The 18,950-nt window shown below is 40.2% G+C and overlaps 1 long non-coding RNA gene across 1 annotated transcript; it reads left to right on the top strand.

The window, feature by feature from the left end:
• The first annotated feature begins 1,075 nt into the window (after nucleotides 1–1,075).
• Nucleotides 1,076–18,435, top strand: LOC128851738 (uncharacterized). Its single transcript, XR_008449159.1, has 4 exons — nucleotides 1,076–1,200; nucleotides 3,469–3,648; nucleotides 11,995–12,146; nucleotides 13,905–18,435. It is a non-coding gene; the product is annotated as an uncharacterized LOC128851738 (long non-coding RNA).
• Nucleotides 18,436–18,950: the final 515 nt, after the last annotated feature.

Here is an 18,950-nt window from a genome sequence, read left to right as displayed (position 1 = left end):
ACAACTCAGAGTATTCTTGTTATTATCCCAGATCTCCAGGAGCATAATTAATTACTACAGGGATTTTAAAAAGTCATGTTATAGAAGAATCATCTTCTTCAAAGGTATAAATGAGATGTAGGAAGAGAAGATAAACACTAAATTTGTTAGAATATTAACCCAACTGGGAAATATCTCACAGCAAAGGTGAGAAGTTAACCTGTTCATTCTCTTCAGAAACATTACTATAGCACATAGTAACATATGAGAGTAAATATGATTTTTAAATAAAATATAATCAATCCCAAGTTAATCTTCTTCATCCCATTGCCATTTCATCCTCTTTTCTTGAGTACTTTATAAGTTTCGGTGAATAGTGCAAATCTCCCATGTGATCATAGAATTTGAGGGCTGCAGTAGTACATATTCTTAGATTTAAATGATGCATTACCCTGAAAAAAATGAACACAAATAGCAATATTAAAAGAAAACGATACTCAAACCATTGCAATAAAGGATGGAGGTGATATTGACTGTTTCTTGGGAATTAATTTGCAATTGTTCTGAGAAGTAAAGGTTGTTCCGCTCTAGTTGTTTTCATCTGGCTGATTTTTAAACAATAAATCTCATATAATTTTCTGCCAGAGAGAGGAAGAGGAGAGAAGGATGGAAAGGGCAGTAAATTTTTACCTGTCTCTTCAAAACTGTGCTAGCATGACAAAGCAATGGTTTACAACAAAAACATTTTATTTTTTTTTAATAACCCCAAATAGTACAAAAATCTAATCACAGAGGCTAATATCATATAATTTACTTTGTGTCCTATGTATAACATACAAGTTTCACATTAGACAGTAACTCAGGATTTTCAAAATGACACAGTCATCAGAGAGGGTTTTTGCGGTTCTTGTCTAATGTAGAATGATAATCAATTCAGCAGCTAGAAATAGCCCCAAAGAAACTATTACAGTGAAATAAATATTACAGTGGGAAACAAATAATGAGAGCCCATAGTACTGGGAAGAAGCCATCAAACAAAAGTGTTTTATCAGTGATTGTTCCCAGCAGAACTGTGAAGACTGTCTGGCCATAACTTCTTGAAGAGGACTCCGAGAGGTACAGATATTCATGAACTTGGCTGGTAACTGAGCAGATTTCTGTGCCCCTGAGGGACCTTGAGAAGCACGAACTGCAAAAAGTCACCTAGAGAGAAATTAAAGGGTGAGTTACAAGAAGCAATGGCTTGTAGGTTAAAAGAAGTCTGTATATCCAAGCAAGAGCTCCTAGCCCACCATACCCAGAGTGGGCACTGCTGTGGCTCAGCCTTGCTTTCTTCAGAAACAGTAGGGACCATCAAAACATGTCCATTTGGGAAAAGAAAAAAAAAAAGGATAGATCAGTAAAAATATTTCTCACAACTAAATACCCAGTTTTCATCTGACTGGGCCTCGTTCAGTGGCTGCATGTTAAAGCAACTGAGTTGTTCTAAATTTTGTGTAAGCTAAGGCTGAGGAGCATGATTGTTTCATTAGAAGTAAGTATCACCAGAGACGATGTTGTGAGACCACAATCACCACTGAGCATCCCGAGAGTCCAATAACTTGTGCAGAGTTTCTAGTGTTGGTATAGTAGTAAACTGTTTCCATCTTGCATTCCTAAGCAGCGTGGGATGCCAAAGAATGGGCCCTTCCTGATATCCACAAATTTTTTCCAGTTCTGCTTAGTAAACTACATCTGCCCAGAATAAATCACAGTAAATTAGTCAGAGTTCTGAAAGAAGTAGCCAGAGCTATAGATTGCATCAAACCTGCAAAGAGCTAGATCTCCTTGTCCAATGGATGTCAGCAGCAACAGATAACAAGCAGTGTTTTTTAAGAAACTTAGTGTTGCTTAGTGTTGTCCAAAATCAGCTCTAGTCCAACGAAAGGGATTTGGAAAAACTCAGAGAAACCAGAGAAGCTGCCCAGAATGAATATCTTTCTGTAGGACTTCTGAAGGTTTTAGAATTTTGCTCAACAGGTCTCAAAATAAACTAGGGGAATGGTGGCTCAGTGTTTTCTTAAGAGAAGACACTTTGTTTCATAGAGTTTCTATTGCATAGGTTTAAAGGAGTAATGTTTATATGTGTGTGAGTAAATAGGTGTTTTATAAGGGATAATATCTAGGAACTGACATGACTTCATTTCTCACTGTCTTAGAGGGTGATGACATATGAATTCCTAGAAAAGCAAGTAGGAAAAAATGTCAGATTTGAGTTTGGTTTACATGCTCCACATAACACAGTGTAGATAAGCAATTTGTTTAAAAATTTTAGAAAGTTGTTGAAATAAGAGGCACACCAGGCATTGGTGATGCAGAACGAAGGAAAAGCCCTGAAAGGCCAAGTTCAGGCTAGCACCTAGTGCTGAATGCTTGCACAACCATGAGAGGCAGGCATGCGTTTTCTATGTTTAAAAAAAAAAAACCAAACAAAAACCAAACAACACCCTTATACCCTTATATACATTACATAAAAGAGCACAGGAATTTTCCATGGGGGTGGGGAACAACAATAGAAAAGTGATGACCTTGGGATGGCGCCTAGAGACTGAACAGCTTGGCTATTGTGTGGAAACAGCTGACTTCTGCACAGGAAGCAATCACTGCTGATTAGAGACTCCAAACCCCTGCCTCTATTTTTTTCTGTCCTTTTTTCTGTACTTAATGCAAAGCTCCTGAGGCTTCTTCAGACTCATAATTTCACCCCTCTCCTGCTACACCTGGGTGCATACATCACAGGTCAGTGGGGAGGGAGCAGGCAGGGCAGGCAGAGAGCTGGAAGGGCCATTCTGTTCCTGCACTGCAACTCCCAAGGGACACAGGGCTCAAGGGTACACGGTCAGCCTAGGAGGTACTTTGGGGCTGAGATTCACGGCTATTTGGCAGTAAACCTTGGATCTGGCCTTCTGTTTCTCATTGAATCTGTAGGCTTGTTCCCAGGTATCCTAGTTTAAGAAGGAATTTTTATTTTTAGTGCTTTCAATGTTGATTCTCCCTCCAGCTTTTTTTTATAACAGTCAGTTTTTTATCGATGAGCTAGATGCTAAATTAATGCTAGATGGACCTTGCTGTCGATTTGAGTATGAGCTCCTTAACAAAAGCATACCATCTTGAAAAGCTCCAGCCTTTACTGACTTAGGGGTAGGGATGCAGGAAAAATGATGAAGCACAAAAATTAGTCTTGTGGAGAGTAACAAAAATTGTGGGCTAATTGCTCACCATCAGTTTTATTAAACCTATATATGCTGAATGCATGGAGACCAAAAGAAAACCATAAAAGCTGCAGCCAGCTGGGAGGAGGTCAGTGGGCAGGTGTTTGCAATTCTTTTTGAATCAGGTGAGAAAACTGTCCAGGAAACACTGAGCAGAGGTAAAGGTAGAAGGACAGGAAGGGAGAGGATATTGAGATGCTGCTTAAATTTTCTTTCTCCACTTTCTTCCACTAACCAGGGAAGAAAAGGCTGGTGGTGGGGGACAGCAAAGCTGCAGTTATTTTAACTGGCTGGAAAAGCTGCAGAAGAGAGCAAGCCTTGCTCCAAAATCTCCCTTGGTCTCTACCTCCTCCTGGAAGCTGAGCCCAGAGTCAGTGTGCCAATGATGCCTGCGTGTTTCGGCTCAGGCCCCAAAGAGGTATGCGAGTATCGTGAAGAATGTAAGCACCTCCAAGGTTAACCAACAGCAATAGTAAGGTTTTCCAGATTTTAATGTCAGATTTGCACATTTGTGGAGGCAGTTACGGACTTAAGTTTCTTTAAATTTATAATATTAAAATGTAGTCATGCTGACATACTTTATCTAGTGACAACTGCGCTTGGTATTACACTGCTTACTCACCCCATGACCATCCCAGGTAACTGAGAGATGCTGAGACTACTCTGTCCCACTATGCTGCTTCACAGATTTTCTGCTACATGACAGTCTCACACACTGCGGCCAATTACTAAAGATTCGGCACTGTAGTAAGCAGTGGAAATCCATGTTGATGAAAAGCAGTACTTGGTCACTAAATTTTATATGCGATGATTCAAACTAGTGTCAGATAAAGGAAAAGAGAGACCAAGGGATGAGAGTCCCTGCTTGATAGCACTTTTCTCAAGGTACTGCTTACCATAAGTTGCAGGCAGCTCTCTCTGGAAAAAAAAAAAAAAAAAAAAAGAAAGAAAGAATACCTATGGTACCAGTGGTACCAGAAGTCATGAAATCATGTTTACTCTTTTACTACTCTGTTTGACAGTTTAGACTTTTGGTTAATAAGCTGGTCTCATTCATGATGATCATATGCTTTGATTTTCACCATGCTTTAAAATATCACATTAAGTAAAAGCAAGTAGAAGAAGTTATTCATTCCTGGCAAGCTTGTAGAAGGATGGCTAAAACTGGAACTGCATAAATGCTGTAACAACTGATTTAAGAGGTTATATTCCTCAGTGGTCTCCATTTAAATCACTTCCAGGACATTACACCTGTTCTGCTAACCCTCTCTCTTTTTCAGGTATGCTTTTAAGTGCCAGTGTAAATCTTTCAGGCACTCACTTCTTCTAGAAGAATGGATTTGGGATTTAGGCAGATGTCTTTTCAGAGATGTATTGAGAATAATGAAAAATACAGTGAGTCTCTGTACAGAGTCAGGAATCAAAAGCATTATTAAATTAAGGATCTTTGAGATCTCCAGCCTTTTGATAAAGAGCTTACTTTCAACACAGAGATTCTGAGAAGCCCCAGAAAAGCGCTAAGCATGTTTTGAAGTGGCATGGCTGTTCTCTTAACAGTGCTTGTATTAGAGATATATATTATTTTGAAAAGACAAAGTCATGCAAAACATTCTTTAAGGTATGGAACTCTTTACCAGTCATCTCCCTTGATTTCTGCAGTGAGGAAACAACATATTACAGCAGCACATAACTTTTGAAATGATATCTTAATCTCAGAAATTTGCCAAATTACTGGTTTGTTTGCTATTCCATTCTATTTGTCAGAACATTAATGCCATTTCTATTATAACTGCTGTTCAGGCGAAAGACATTGAGAGTGAAATGTATTTCACCTACCTTTAATTGTCTAAAAGGTATAGGAATAGCCGTGGCTTAAACCAGGATCCTTCATGATGTCTGGATCCAAACAGACATGTGATCAAGAGTAAAAGAAGACATTCTTTCTTTCAGACTGGATGACACTCATTGGAGGTAGATGGAAGTAAGGATCATTTTAGAGTGTCTGAATAGGCAACAGAGGAGATGTGCCAGCAGTATTTCTGGGCATGAAAATTTAAAAATAGATTTTGTTACCAAAGTGGACTGTGATGATGCTATTTTTTGTAATAATTTCCTTCTCTCACACAATACACTGTACATCCCCAGATATACTCAAAGAATTTTTGGTCTGGCATTTTCCTCCCTTTCCTCTCAGAGTGACTAAATAGTGAAGATATCTCCAGCTACCAAAACCTGGGTGTGATCCATAAGCTAGGCTCAGGCCTAATGCTCAGTAATTAGCTCATGAAGGACAAGTTAATTCCATTTCTTTCTTACAAATCTCATCTCACTGCAGTTTGAGCCTCCCTGGAATACTTCTGATAGGGAGATGCCAAATAATTAGAGCACACCTCTATCTCTTTCAACAATACCTTATAGCAGAAAAGTGGATTTATTCCATAGGAATTGATGAGAATGTTTACTCTTGAGAAATGGCTGTATTTACTCCTTATACTCACATATGCAATTACACACTTGCCCACATGGCAGACTCATACAGTACTTGTTTGTACTTGCAACCAGCCTCAGCTTAGATCTCCCTTGTGATTAATTATAGGAGTCCATGAACAACCAGAAGTTCTGCAGAGCCACAGCCTGAAGCAGAAGACTAGTCTGTAGCCACATGACAAGAAAAGCCCTGTTGGGTTGAGATGTTTTCACAGTGTTTACTTCATGGCTGAAGTGACTCTCTTTTAGTGACAATGTCCTTCTCAACTCTATTTCTTGTACAATCCAATCTCTGTCAAGCACAGAAAAACAACAGTCTGTAACTCTCAGTAGTCTCCAAGCGATTGTAGTTTGCCCCCATTTAGAGTATTGCTCTCCAGAGCTTAAAATTTTTAGTGTTATATGTGTATAGGGCCTTTCCTTGCTGAGAGAAACTCTGTACAAGAGAGCATTTAACATCACCATGGCTAGATGCGAAATACTTTTAAACCCTTCTATAACAAGTGTGCTATTCATGTGGAGATGGAAGAAGGAGGAGGTAATTTGACATGTCATCCATTTCCATCAGAGGCTCCTGAGGATACTGTTATTGCTCAGGACTTATGTTTTCCTCAGTCCAGAACAATGCCCACCAGCCAGTACAATATGTGCCTGCTTCAAGGTGCTGCCATCCATCCCTCTGGAACAAACAGAGGAAATGCATCAGGAGGCCTCGGCTGCAGATGGAAAGCACATCACCGAGCTGCGCTTACGCTGTGAGATCCCCCAGATGAAAGCCAATTTCAATGAGCATTGTGTTTCAAGGTCCACTTCCTCCAAGTCTGGAAAGCTTAAGAAGGAACATCCCACTTGTGTCTGCCGACACAAAGGGCTGCTGTGGCTTGGAAGATGTTATCAGCCTTCCCGTGCCACAGCAGCAGTCTTCCAGTGGCGTCTCCCAAGAATTACGCATTGTTCCTGGGGACGGTTGACTCCTCTGGGTGGGATCTGATGGCATCCAGTTCAGATGGAAGTAGGTGGTGCTGGGGGCCAGCCAAACTCATGACAAAGATCTCTGGCTACAAGGGGAGCTGCACCGGGGAACGAAGCTAACAAAGTCCTTAGCAATCACAGATGTGGATACTGATTCATAAAACGCTTGTCTTTTTGTTGGTTGTAATTACTGAGTACTCTTTGGGGCAATCAAATCACTGAATAATGTGAGTCTTGTCTCTAGACAGAGTCTAAGAACGGAGTCCTTGTTCTGCTTTTTGTTCATGCTCACAGACAGTATTAATTTCTGAAAACTCCCACAGCTGTCAATTTGGAGCTTGATTCCATCATGGTCACATCAAATGGTGAAATCAGGAGCGAGTCATACTTTTAATGACTTTCATTTGAAATCCAGAGCTTCTGGAAGACACACATAACCCCTGAAAGGCTCTAGTCAGGTTCAGTTCCCAGAAGCCTCTTGCAAGGTAGATGCATGCTCACAGTACCCAAATCTCTCATGTCTAAAATTAGAGCAGAGGTATAAAAAGCAGCTTCCCTGAGAGACTTCCTAGAACTGGTGCTTCCAGTGCCAACTGAAGATACTGGGAACAACCACTTTCCTCACAATGGTTTGGCACCATGACTGCCAGATGGCATCTTGAAGCACAAAAAAGGAAAAGGAAGAATGATCTGAACATTTCCGGATTTCAGCAAATCTTTGATTTTCAGACCGGCAGGCTCACATTTGAACTGAGGAATTTATTTGTTCTTGTTTTGTTTGGGTTTTGTTTTGTTTTGTTTTGTTTTGTTTTTTACCTTCTCTCTCTTCTACTATACCAATAATTTAAACTTTGGCTTTTCTTCCTTATGTCTTCTTTTTTTAGGAGGTCAGTGAGAGATAAACTACAAAGAAAGAATATCTGCCAGCAGTAATTTCATACATATAATTGAAAAAGATTGAAAACATATGTTTCGGAGAGGTATGGGAGAAAGATGGCAGAGAGAGAAACAGATAGAGATTTTCCAGAAAGAAAACGCTTTGTCTTCCAAGCAATGGAAATTCCAATTTTAGAAATGTTGCTACAGGCTAATAATGTACAACATTGTTGGCTATGGCACATGGAAAAAAAAAAAAAAGCTTTTGTAATTCTGTCCCTCTTGCCAGAGGAATGATGTGAAGCCAGTCAAGCACATCAGAGGGAAATGCTAATTTTCCACAGCTACAGCGTAGGAGCATTCATTTAGTATTGGTCATGCATAAATTTGTCTTGTACCTGTGCCATAGAGGTGCATCATATCATTTGGTAAAACATGAACTTTCAAGTTGTCCATCAATGGCAACTCTGTAAGCTCCAGTTAGAATCCCAGGAATCAGCGTGTAGGGAGACTGGTGGACTAAGGACAGAGTTCACCACATAGTTCTCCTAAAATAACATTGTTATTTTGTGTAGCATATGCCACAACTCCATGGCAACCCAGCCAGGGAAGATGTTGACTGAATGGTGACAATGATGTTAAGTTATGTCCTGATAACCTCACTCACCCCGTTTCTGGACAAAGTGTCATGTCAGAGAGCCGTTGATGGCATGTTGCCACCAACCGTCACCAGAGAGAACGAGAGAGAGGTTTTGAGGGAACTGCTGACAAATAAGGCCAAATATATGCCTGGACTAACTTTTCAGTTTAGCGGTTACTTCAAGAGTAAGTTTGGCCTATGGCTATATTTAGACCTTTGCAAGGATGCTGTGCTGTTTCTGGGAAGGCAGGGGAGATGATAACTTGGGACACGTGAGCACAGTAATCAGTGCAGATACATCCTCTGTGGCTACTGGAGTATGCCGTACGGCTCATGGAGAAATAATGATACTGTTAACAGCTGACATGACAGCAGCGGGATGTCCTGGAATAACAAAAAATCAATCATTACAAATGCATAGCACAGAGAAATTCAAGGTATCCCTGCATGAGATCCGCAGTAATCTTACAGGCCAGAACTGCAAATATTTGGCACATTTTAACAAAACAGTAAAGAGTAAATCCATAGCTGTTTCCCATGTGATAGACCAATTTCTGGTGGGTAATTCCTCATTCATGTCAGAGCAGCCTGAAGAATGCTGGTGAGTATTGTTTCCTTTGGCCTTGATGGGTCAGTTCGATAGTTAGGGAGCTAGTATGGCTCAAGGCAGCTCTGGATGTACCCGCTAGTATTTGGGGACACGTTGAGATAGCCATAAAAATCCAACAACTTACAACAGTGAAAAGTCCTGTGACTGGAAGACCTGTCCTTCCTCATAGTAGTCAAGGTAGACCATAAATACTAATCACAAATATTGTTGCTTAAAATTCCTGAGTTATCGCATAAACTGCTACAAAACTGTAGCTGAAAGTAGGATTTCTTTTAAATGAAAATGTACAAATTTTAAAGAAAAAGAAAAATTCTTCACCTGCACCAGAAGGAGACTTTTCAATGCATTTAGGTCTCTTTGCAAGCAAAGAAATACTTGTGAGGACTGGGAAAAAATGGCAAGGGACAAAAACAGTGAAAAGCTTAGAATGTCACTGTAGTTAGCATGATGGCTGCTAATTTATAGTGGTCTGGCCATGAGAGATCCCTGGACTGAGCAGTGTGAAGGCCAAAGGAAGGGAATCTGCAAGAACATATTGCTTCCATCCTCATCTCTTTCACTATGAGGCTGTTTCTGAGCATTTTTCTCAATGCAAAGAGGACTTTGCTGCTCACTCCTAGAGGTGGTAGCAGGCTGGGGCCTTTGAAGCTTACAGGAGTGTATTTAAGTGCCCCAAAACAGAGGTAAGATAGAAGTTAAATATCCAAATTTTGCACACCTGGCTGAGCTGCAGAGTGATGTGATTTGGAGACTCCCAGTCAATGCCTATCTACGTGTTTAGGCATTAAACTGCATCGACACCTTTAGCTGTCAATGATCAGCTTTAGCCCTGCTGACAAAGATGGTGTTAAAAACAAAACAAAACAAACAAAAAACGTTTGAAAGGAGCTGACCATAGTAGTCCTTCTTTTGGAAAATACATGATCGTGGAAGCCTTCTGGTGTCACTACCAAGAGATATTAGCTCACTTTGGACCTACTGATACTGTGGGTGTGACAGTTCTGTTGCAAAACATCAAAGAGCTCCTTTGGCAACGGTACAACTCTTCAGTCAGATGGTAATAAATATGGATAGCTTTTGGATCAGGCTAGAAGGCTGCCAGGTAAAGTAATTTGCTGGGAAAATTTGTGTACTTTTGTCACTGTTCCTAGTCCGCAAGTTGAAAGTGACTTCAAGAATCCCAGACTAGGAAGGTCTGCAGCACTGATAATTGAAACTGGTAGATGTGGCACGAGTCCTTAGCAGAACTGGAAAATAAATGCTGAAAAAACACTTGCTAAATGAGTATGACATATACCATTTACCTGGTTGCGTATTACTTTTCTTTCCCACCCAAAACCATACTGATGACATGAATATTTCTTAAAGCTTCCTCATTGAGAATTTCTGTTGATAAATAAAGGAGGAATAGAAAAAGTGGCTAGTTCTTTTATCACTTCCTTGTTTTCTAGCTGTTCTATTTGTTTTAGACATGCACGTTTCCAAAGACAAAGCAGCTGTGGTGCTGCACAAATTGCCCTTCCATACCTGCCACATGGGAACAGGATCAGTTGGCATCTACTGTTAAGGCTGTTTATACCGCCTGAGCATTTAAAACTTCTGCAATCTTAAAGAGATGCATTGGGTTCAAGGAACGCACTGAGCTGGTGTTTCCTCTTAGGTAATGTCATCTATTTCTGCCTGCATGCTACTTCATCATAACATTGCCAGGCAGTTTGGGCTGTCAGGAAAAAATATTGAAGAATAGTTTGTCATTGGTGTTCCCTTAGGACAAATCCAGGGTCAGGAGTGCAGGAGTCCAGCTTTTCTGCTCTGGTAGAAATCTGTCCAGCACAAGAAAGGAAAGGGTATGAACTGCTGACTACTTCTTGCTGCTTCTTGGCTGATAGACCTCAGTTTGCTCTGATCCATGACCCTGGGCAGTGACACTCTTGACGACACACAATGGAGGTGTCGGGATCTGTCAGTACAGATGTGTAGGAGGTCTGGCACATACTCATTCTTCTTACCTGATAAATATATCTCACATCACATCTATCTGCTCCACTTAGCTCCCAGATGACTTACTGCAGTCATGACACCTTAACTTATGAGGGAGCAAGCTGTACACCTTGATCTAAGAGTTTCTGAGAGTCTTTTGCTTTCCAGGTGGACAGTCAAGGCTTCCTATGGTATTTTTAGAATACCCCAGTGTTGGAAAGTCCAGTGGTTCCAACCATCATGAACAGCCTAAGGTTAATGTGTACAACCTCTCCCTTTAATGCCAGGTTTTACAACAGCAAAATACTATTCATAGCTTTGCAGGAGATAAAGCTAATTAATTCTGATATTCGAAGACGTGAAGTCATCAACAGTGACAGCTGGAAAGAAATTCTCCACTCCATGCACAGTGATGCCTAATTGGGTAAAGATAGCACATTTTTGTCTGTATTTCCAAGTGATCACTGCGTTCTACTTGTTACTACTCAAGCTGAATACCAGACGGGATTGACTAATAACTTCACCTAGAGGGCCAAATCTATGTTCTCTAGTGATAGTTATTTTTAGAAATGCAAATCAGTATGGAGACTTAATCAAATTTCAGCTACTTGCTTTTACCTCAGAAAACCTTTTCAACTTTTTTATTTCTACAATAAAGTTATCTTAAAGCTCCTATAATCTTCTTTGATCAGTGTCAGCACTTCGGACCTCACCACCTTCTCTTTACATAATACAAATTCATTATTTCTTGCACAATCTAACACCAGACTTTCCTCTTTGAGCATTTCTCTCTTCCTTCTAAAGCCTGTATCTTTGTTCAAGGTGTTAAGCAAGATAAACAGAACAGCTTAGCTGATCACTGAACTCAAAAGTTCTGTTCTTTGTTCTGAGCAAGCACATCACCTGTTTTAGATCTCATTTTTTTCTGATTTGTAAATGGTATTGGCAACAGTTTCTAGACTTAGTAATAATAACAAGCACATACCATAGCATTATGTCAAGACCAGGGTCTATCTGAATGCGACTGTACTGCAGAGTAAATGAAATAGTTCCCAGCCCACAAGGTAGCAGAATGTCCTCCATCCACATATCTGCATTCATGCATTGCAGCAGTTGGCCCTCGGTCTCTTTATATCTCATGGGGTATGTCTTTGTCTTTAAGACATAAGGATTGTCCTTTTAAATTTTTTTTTTTTCAGTTCAAAGCATTGAAATTATGACAGGATTGCTTTGCAGCCCACTCAGCCGGTGCTTTTGTGTCCTGACACAGACAACATGCATGCTGTGGCTGGAGGCTAGAAGCTGGGTGAAGTCATTGCAGGGGACAAAGCCTACTGGAGGACTATGTAAGGTAAGTATTGTGGTTTGAGCTAAATTACAGTTTTCTAACTCAGTCTCATCTAAGTAACTTCATTTTCTGCATGTTTTTCAGACAGTTTCTCTCTAAAAGTGATAACAGTATACTGACATGCAGAAAGGCCAATGCTTATTCTTACAGTAATCAAGGCCATCCTTGAGCTGGCAAAAAAAAAAGGCTGCAAGTGCAGGGAGAGGCAGACAGGACAGGTGACGCCAAACTGACCAACAGAGTATTCTATCCTATATACATCATACTTGATATAAAGTAAGAGATCACGAGAGTGTCGCTTTCTTCTGTGATGGCCAACATCCAGTGAGAACTTTATCTGACTTGTTGCTCCTGATTCTGGATCCATGTGTTCCTGAGTCTAGTCCCTGAGTCCAGCTCCCTCCTAGCACTGGACCCATTCCCTCATGTCTGCTCTACAGTATTTGTGGTGATGTATAGAGTGATGTATAGTCATTGAGGGGTGGGTGGGGGAAAAATGTCATATATTTGTACATATTTTATTATTTTGTAATTATTTTCATCACCATCATCATCATTTCATGAAAACTGTAGGTTTAGTTTCCAACCCACAAGGCTTTATTCTCTCATTTTCCTTTCCCTGGGTGCAGGCAGGGGGGAATTTGGAAGTTGAGCTGCATGGTTTCAACTGCCAAAATTAGCCAGGTCTGGGTTAGACCGTGACAGTAAGGGAGCCAACTCTAGAGCATCCATGAAAACTTTTGAGACTGGTTATTGAGTGACCCATCACTCAAACTGTGCTATGAAATCTAGCTGTAATGATCCAAACCAGGCTGAGGTACCACTTAAGCAATGTTGACATACGTACAAGTAGCGGTCAGACAGCTCTTTTCTAATTAGTAATTACACAGATACCAGTGTACAGGGGATCTAAAGCTAAAAGCAAAAGTTCACAGCAGGAAGATGTCCAGGTCTATAGACACAGTGAACTGGCAAAAGAAAGCTCTATAATATGCACTCATCTTTGAAATATATTTCTGTGTGTGAGCAAGAAGGCAGACTGTCTCAGAAAGACTCAGGAAGAGACACCACCATGACTCCTTTCCTGTTTCTCTTGATATCCACCGCGTACTGGGAAGTGGAGATTCAGAAGTCAGATGCTTGCCTGAGATGTGGATGCACCAGCAGGGTGTTGGAACAGGTTGATATTGATATTTGTACTAACCAGTGCAAAACCTCTTCTAAAACAGAATGACATCAAAAAAACCTTTAGAGCAGAGTTTACTACTTCTGAAGCTGCCTTCCTCTTCTCCCTCTCTGCCTACCCTGACTTTGCCTCAGCCTCCTCTGGAAAGAGGTAGCAGCTCTGAAGCTTAGGTATACAGATGTGATTGAGTCCTTGCAGCCTGCCTATAATGCATCCATCCTGTCTTATATGGAGCCGCTGTAAGGTGTACTTTTCTCCCCCTGGCATTCGTTATTGCTCATGCAAAGCATTGCTTACATAAGTCTGAGGACCAGACACATGAAAGTTGGGACCAGAGCATTGCAAACTGAAGTTTCTTTATCCTTGATCCTACCTTAGATCCCATGGAATGATACACTGACAAATACTCATACCACTCCGTTGGGCCTCCTCCACTTCCCCAGCCTTCCCTGCAGAAACTCAGTGTATTAATTCCAGCTGAGAATGCAAGTTCAGACAGTCCCTGTGGAAAAAAAGTAATGAAACAAAAGGAAAAGTTAGACTCTCTCTCTCAGTGCTGTTTTGTTTTATTCCAGGAATTGAAGAGACAGCTGTCCAGGCAGCAAAAATGACAGGCGACAGAGCGTTACTTCCTACAAGACAGGAAGCTGTGGAATGCTTTACTGGGCTGTGGCAGGCTGAAAGCTCCACTCCCTCCTTTGGACTTTTATTGCTGCACTGGGCACCATGGTGGCTCAAAGGAACTGCTGCACTGGGCAAGGAACTCTGTGAGAGAAGCTGTTTGAACAGCTTTACATTTAGTGGCGAGTGCTGCTGTCAAGCAGAACTCTCTGGCTGACTTATGAAGAGCAGTGTGATGCCAGGTACAGGACCTGGACCACCGGGACCTCAGTTACTGACTACCAGAGGCACACAGCTGAGTGGGTATGGATCATGCATGGCAGTCCTATGGCACATTTATGAGGAAAAAAGGCATCTGGCAGACATCCAAACTGTCTAAAATATGTCTTCGTTGAACTGTTCACTGTTTTATGTCATACCTTAAATGTCTAGTAAGATTATCAGTGTGAAATGTTAAGGGGTATCTGAGGAGAGTGTAACTTTTTTTTTACAAAGTCCGTTTAAAAAAAGTTACAATTATGCCTTCCAGGATTGATTTGTAGGATATATTCTATATTTATTACTCTCAATGTAGTCACTGCAAGATCTGGTCATGGACTGTAACGGCAGGCCGTGTCTAAAAACAACACACTTAGGGGTTCTCTAACTATTGATGAATTACATTCTAAAGAACGTATGTGTGACAGAGAATAAATTCATACTTGGAAGAGGAAAACTTGGCTCCTCACAGGACATGGTTATAAGTATAAACATCTATATTTATGTATATGTATATATACTCAGTTGCTACTGGTTTACATGAAGGGAAAGCGCATTTTAATTTACAAGTCCTGGCATTCAAATAGATTGGTACACCTTGATGGCTTTCCTACTCTCTACTGGCCAGTGAAGGCCCTTTGCCATCTGTGCATTGTCCCAGAATGACTCTAGCTTTTAGGACTGGTAGAGAGTGGCATGACATTATACGTTACTAACATTTATACCTAGGCCAAGAATGTTTCAAGTGGTCCCTTAAGTTCACAATTGCTTTGAGTTGCCAGACTGTCACGAGCAGCCGGAGTAGAAGGGAAAATTTAATTCCAGTTAGTTGTACACAAAGGAGCGTTGGACAGAGTCCATCCATGTGATGCTTGCATTTTAAGTGGGGTATCTGCTTCAGTAGACAATGTACCATTTGCTAAATAGGTCAGATTTCAGCTCAGGTGTTCTGGCTGGATGATGGTCTGAATGCATCTCCAGCTGAGGTAGGAGAGCTTCCCATCCCGGAGAGATACAGATACAAGACGGTTTTTTAGGCTCAATAGGCAGTTTCTGCAAGAGATGGGAACTCTGCACTTCACTATAACAGTCTGGCCCAAAGGTTATTGAGGCTGATGGAAAAGCTCCAGCTGAATTCAACAGCCCTGGAGTAGGCTAATGCATGTAATTTATTCTTCTCCCTTTTCTTGTCCTTAAAAAATGTAGGTAACCATTTTCCTGTATATAGCCATGCCTTCACTATTTCTTATTTCTTGTTTGCATTTGTCGAGTATTTAAAAGTCCTTCAGAGACTGGACAAGAGTGGGTCAGAGAAGAAGTGAACAGAGTTATTAAGTCAGCCTGGGGCTATTTCTCAAGTCCTAGGGTGAAAAAAAAACCAATCAAAGAACAATTTGCATTTGTTAATCCATACCTCTAATCTACTGTCATCAAGCTGAAATATTTGCCTTATATTGCTAAACAAAAAGACCTCTGCAAAGCTTTGCAAACGCATGTTTGTCAACTGCTATTTGGTGAACTCTCTGAACACGAGAAGTGCTAGCTTGTATTTGCTTTTTTAAAAAAGCAGAACAACTTCTTCCAAAAAGAGCTGTACATGTTGATTAAACTGACATTTCCATATTTTTTTTAAATTGTTCCACTGGTATCTTCCTCATCTAGAATGTTTCTCCTTGGACAACATTTTTCCTTTTTAAACACAGCCTTTTTAAATTGCTAAGGTCACGTTTCTAGGCCTGACAACTGTTTCCCTTGTTGTTAAAATTGACCAAAGAAAACAAAAAGACCATTTTCCTTTTTACCAAAACATGATGAATAGCTAAAATAGCATATTATTGAAGTATTAGCGCTGTCACATGTACCAGTCAATTGTAGTACAAATTTATGACACAGTAAACAAAATGTCAAACAGTGATTCAGAGAAAGCACACTCATATGAAACAGAAAGCTGTCTTATTGTGAGACTCAATTATTTCCTACAGCTTAGGCAAACGGATGTTCCAGAAATCAGCTTTTTGCATTCCTGTAACTCTTAGTTCTCTGTGAATGAGCACATTTACACTGTCTTACCATGATGTCTGTGAATGCATTCAGTGTTATCCAAAGATGACATATGATGAATTCGGCAGATGTAAAATTCAAAAGCCTGGTACATCCGTTTTCTCAGTCATTGTGTAAGGTGCTGTGCTGCTACATAGTCACACAGCAGCTCTCCACTGATCAAGGTCCAATTGGAGGTCCAGCATGCGAGCTTCATTGAAACATTTCAGGGTTTGTTTTGTTCCAGAGGACAGTTTGACTTGCTTTGTCCCATACTTGAAGACCAGGCTCCTGGGGTGCACCATTCTGCCTGTGGTTCTGCATGGAGGACTCTGAGAGTGGAGGACCATGCTCACCCTTTGAAGGACCTAAGAATTCTGCTATAGTTGGGTCTTTTATTCGTTATACTACGTGGTGTTCTCCCACCTATAGCTACCTTCACTTCCTGGGCTACATTTTGCTGAACAGAGGTTTGAGACTGAAACTATGTGCAAAGACTCAGTCTTCATCCCTTCTCATTGAGATTATTTGAAACGTTAGTCATAAGGTAGAACATTGTAGGGTGTGGGAAAAATAGGTTGATCAGGAATTAAAAGCTTTCTGATTCAGATGGGGTTTTTTTTGCCCCTTGCTAGCAATCCCTGTTCCCAACTAAAGAGTATGACTTGATACAGTTGAGATGGAGTGTGGTCTTAGTTATTTTGACCCTTCTTGTCTCCTAAGATCTTTCCCAACCTCATGATGAGGAGAAAAAGAGCCTGCTGTTATCAACGGGAGATACCCCCTATTAATGATGGAAAAGATGACCAAAAGAAGGGGGTTTGCTTCAGTTCCTGAAAGAATTCATTCTTTGTAGTGCTTGAAGACATTTATTGCCAAGAAAATGTTTTTATATACATACATAAGAAATCTTTCAGACGCTAGATAATCTGATCCTTAGATAGCAAAATGTCAGATTTAGTTTCCACTAAAGCAAATATTTCCTCTGACAACATTTTAAACTGAGTAAAAAGAACTACTATTTGCACAATTCTTTCTATTTCTGAAGGAAATCAGAGTGCTTTTCTTACACAGGGAACTGATTTTGTAGTGAAAAAAACAATCCTGATCGGTTTTCCTTTTAAGCTGATTTCCTCAAACAGGTGTAAGAGATACCAGCATTTTAGAAAACTTCTGTCCTTACCTTCTAATATAGATGTACTTTTTTGGTTATTTGGGGAAAAATGGTTGCAATGGGAAGAAATTTCTAATTATATTTCACTTTTGTGGCAGTGTAATGGGCAAGACAGTCTCTTATAACGTTCCATAACATTAGTGCCACTAAGTGAATACACATGGGTACTCCTATCACAGGCAGAAATGCAGCCATCTATCAACAGTTGTTCAATAAGGAAGGAATAAAGTTTTTTTAGCATAGCTATTTAAATATTAAACTATTTTTCCCAATCACATTTCAAAATCTATGTCTATTTTCTTGTTATTCCTACTGGCAGCCGTAGTACTAAATAATTCAGCAGACAGAGTAGCCTATGCCAAGTATAACCCAAAATCCCCAGACTTACAAAACTCAATTTGAAGTTTCTTACCTTAAGCAATATATTTAATAAATTATGTATTTTCTCCTTTAATATGCATTTTCCAATGGATTTCAAATAGCTGAGACACCATCCCCTGGTACTATTAATTTTCATATTAAAGAAAGATAAAAAGCTTAATATGTCATAAATATTCCCCTAACCAAAAGTCTTACTGTGAAAATATGACCATAGAGAAAAATTATTCTGAGTTCCTATAATCTGCACTTGTTACTACTGCATGCAGAAAACAAGAGGTAAACATCTAATTAAATGTATAATCATGTCTTTGTGTAATTTTCCAAAGATATAATTTATTCTAAATTTACTGAAAGAAGTACAGAAAAAGGAATAATCAGCACAGCCTGGTAATTAGGTATGTGTCCTCTGGCATGTAGCCTGGCATATTTTAGACCAAATGTGGATCTGAGCTGCACATTTTTGATGCAAATGTTGACTGATTTTGAACTCTCCAAAACTCAGGGTGTTTGGCTTAAGGTATTGCCAGAGCCCAGTGGAAAGAATACAGCAGCACCCTGCCTTCCAATCAGATTCCTACATCTGTCGATACTCATGGGATTTTGGATTCAATTTTATCTTTATCACACTCTCACTGATACATACCACAGAAAACAATTAAGATGTTGGGCAATCTAAGTGATTGTGAAGCTTCGGGGCTTGTTAAAACTGCTTGTTATCTTCCTTAGGAGACGCAAAGGGGGGGGGGGGGGGAAGAGAACATAAAAAGCTACTGTGAACTCCTTTGACCTCTCATCTTTTCCCTCTGAAACAAAGGAGTGAAGAAATGTACCACTGCTTGTATTAGTACCAGGCACACGTCCTTGTAGGCAGATCAATTAATTTCCATTAGTGTCACAAGTGGAAGCAGAGCAGTCATCTAATCTACAGAGGCTTTTATCAAACACCTTGCCTCAGTCTCTTCCATTGAGCTTTCTGTTTTAGTCCCTTGACAAATTAACCTTGAAGGTATATCATGACTTTCTAGACCCTACTCAGTGTCTGCAAAGGAGTTATATTTCATTTTAAATGGTGTAGCAGTGGGAGTCAAGGACAACAACATTTGGATATCATTAAATAGATAGCACATTATTCTTCCTTAGAAAAATC

The sequence above is a fragment of the Cuculus canorus genome, chromosome 3 (assembly GCF_017976375.1).
Source record: "Cuculus canorus isolate bCucCan1 chromosome 3, bCucCan1.pri, whole genome shotgun sequence".
Taxonomy (NCBI): Eukaryota; Metazoa; Chordata; class Aves; order Cuculiformes; family Cuculidae; genus Cuculus; species Cuculus canorus.
This window is presented reverse-complemented; position numbering and strand designations above follow the sequence as displayed.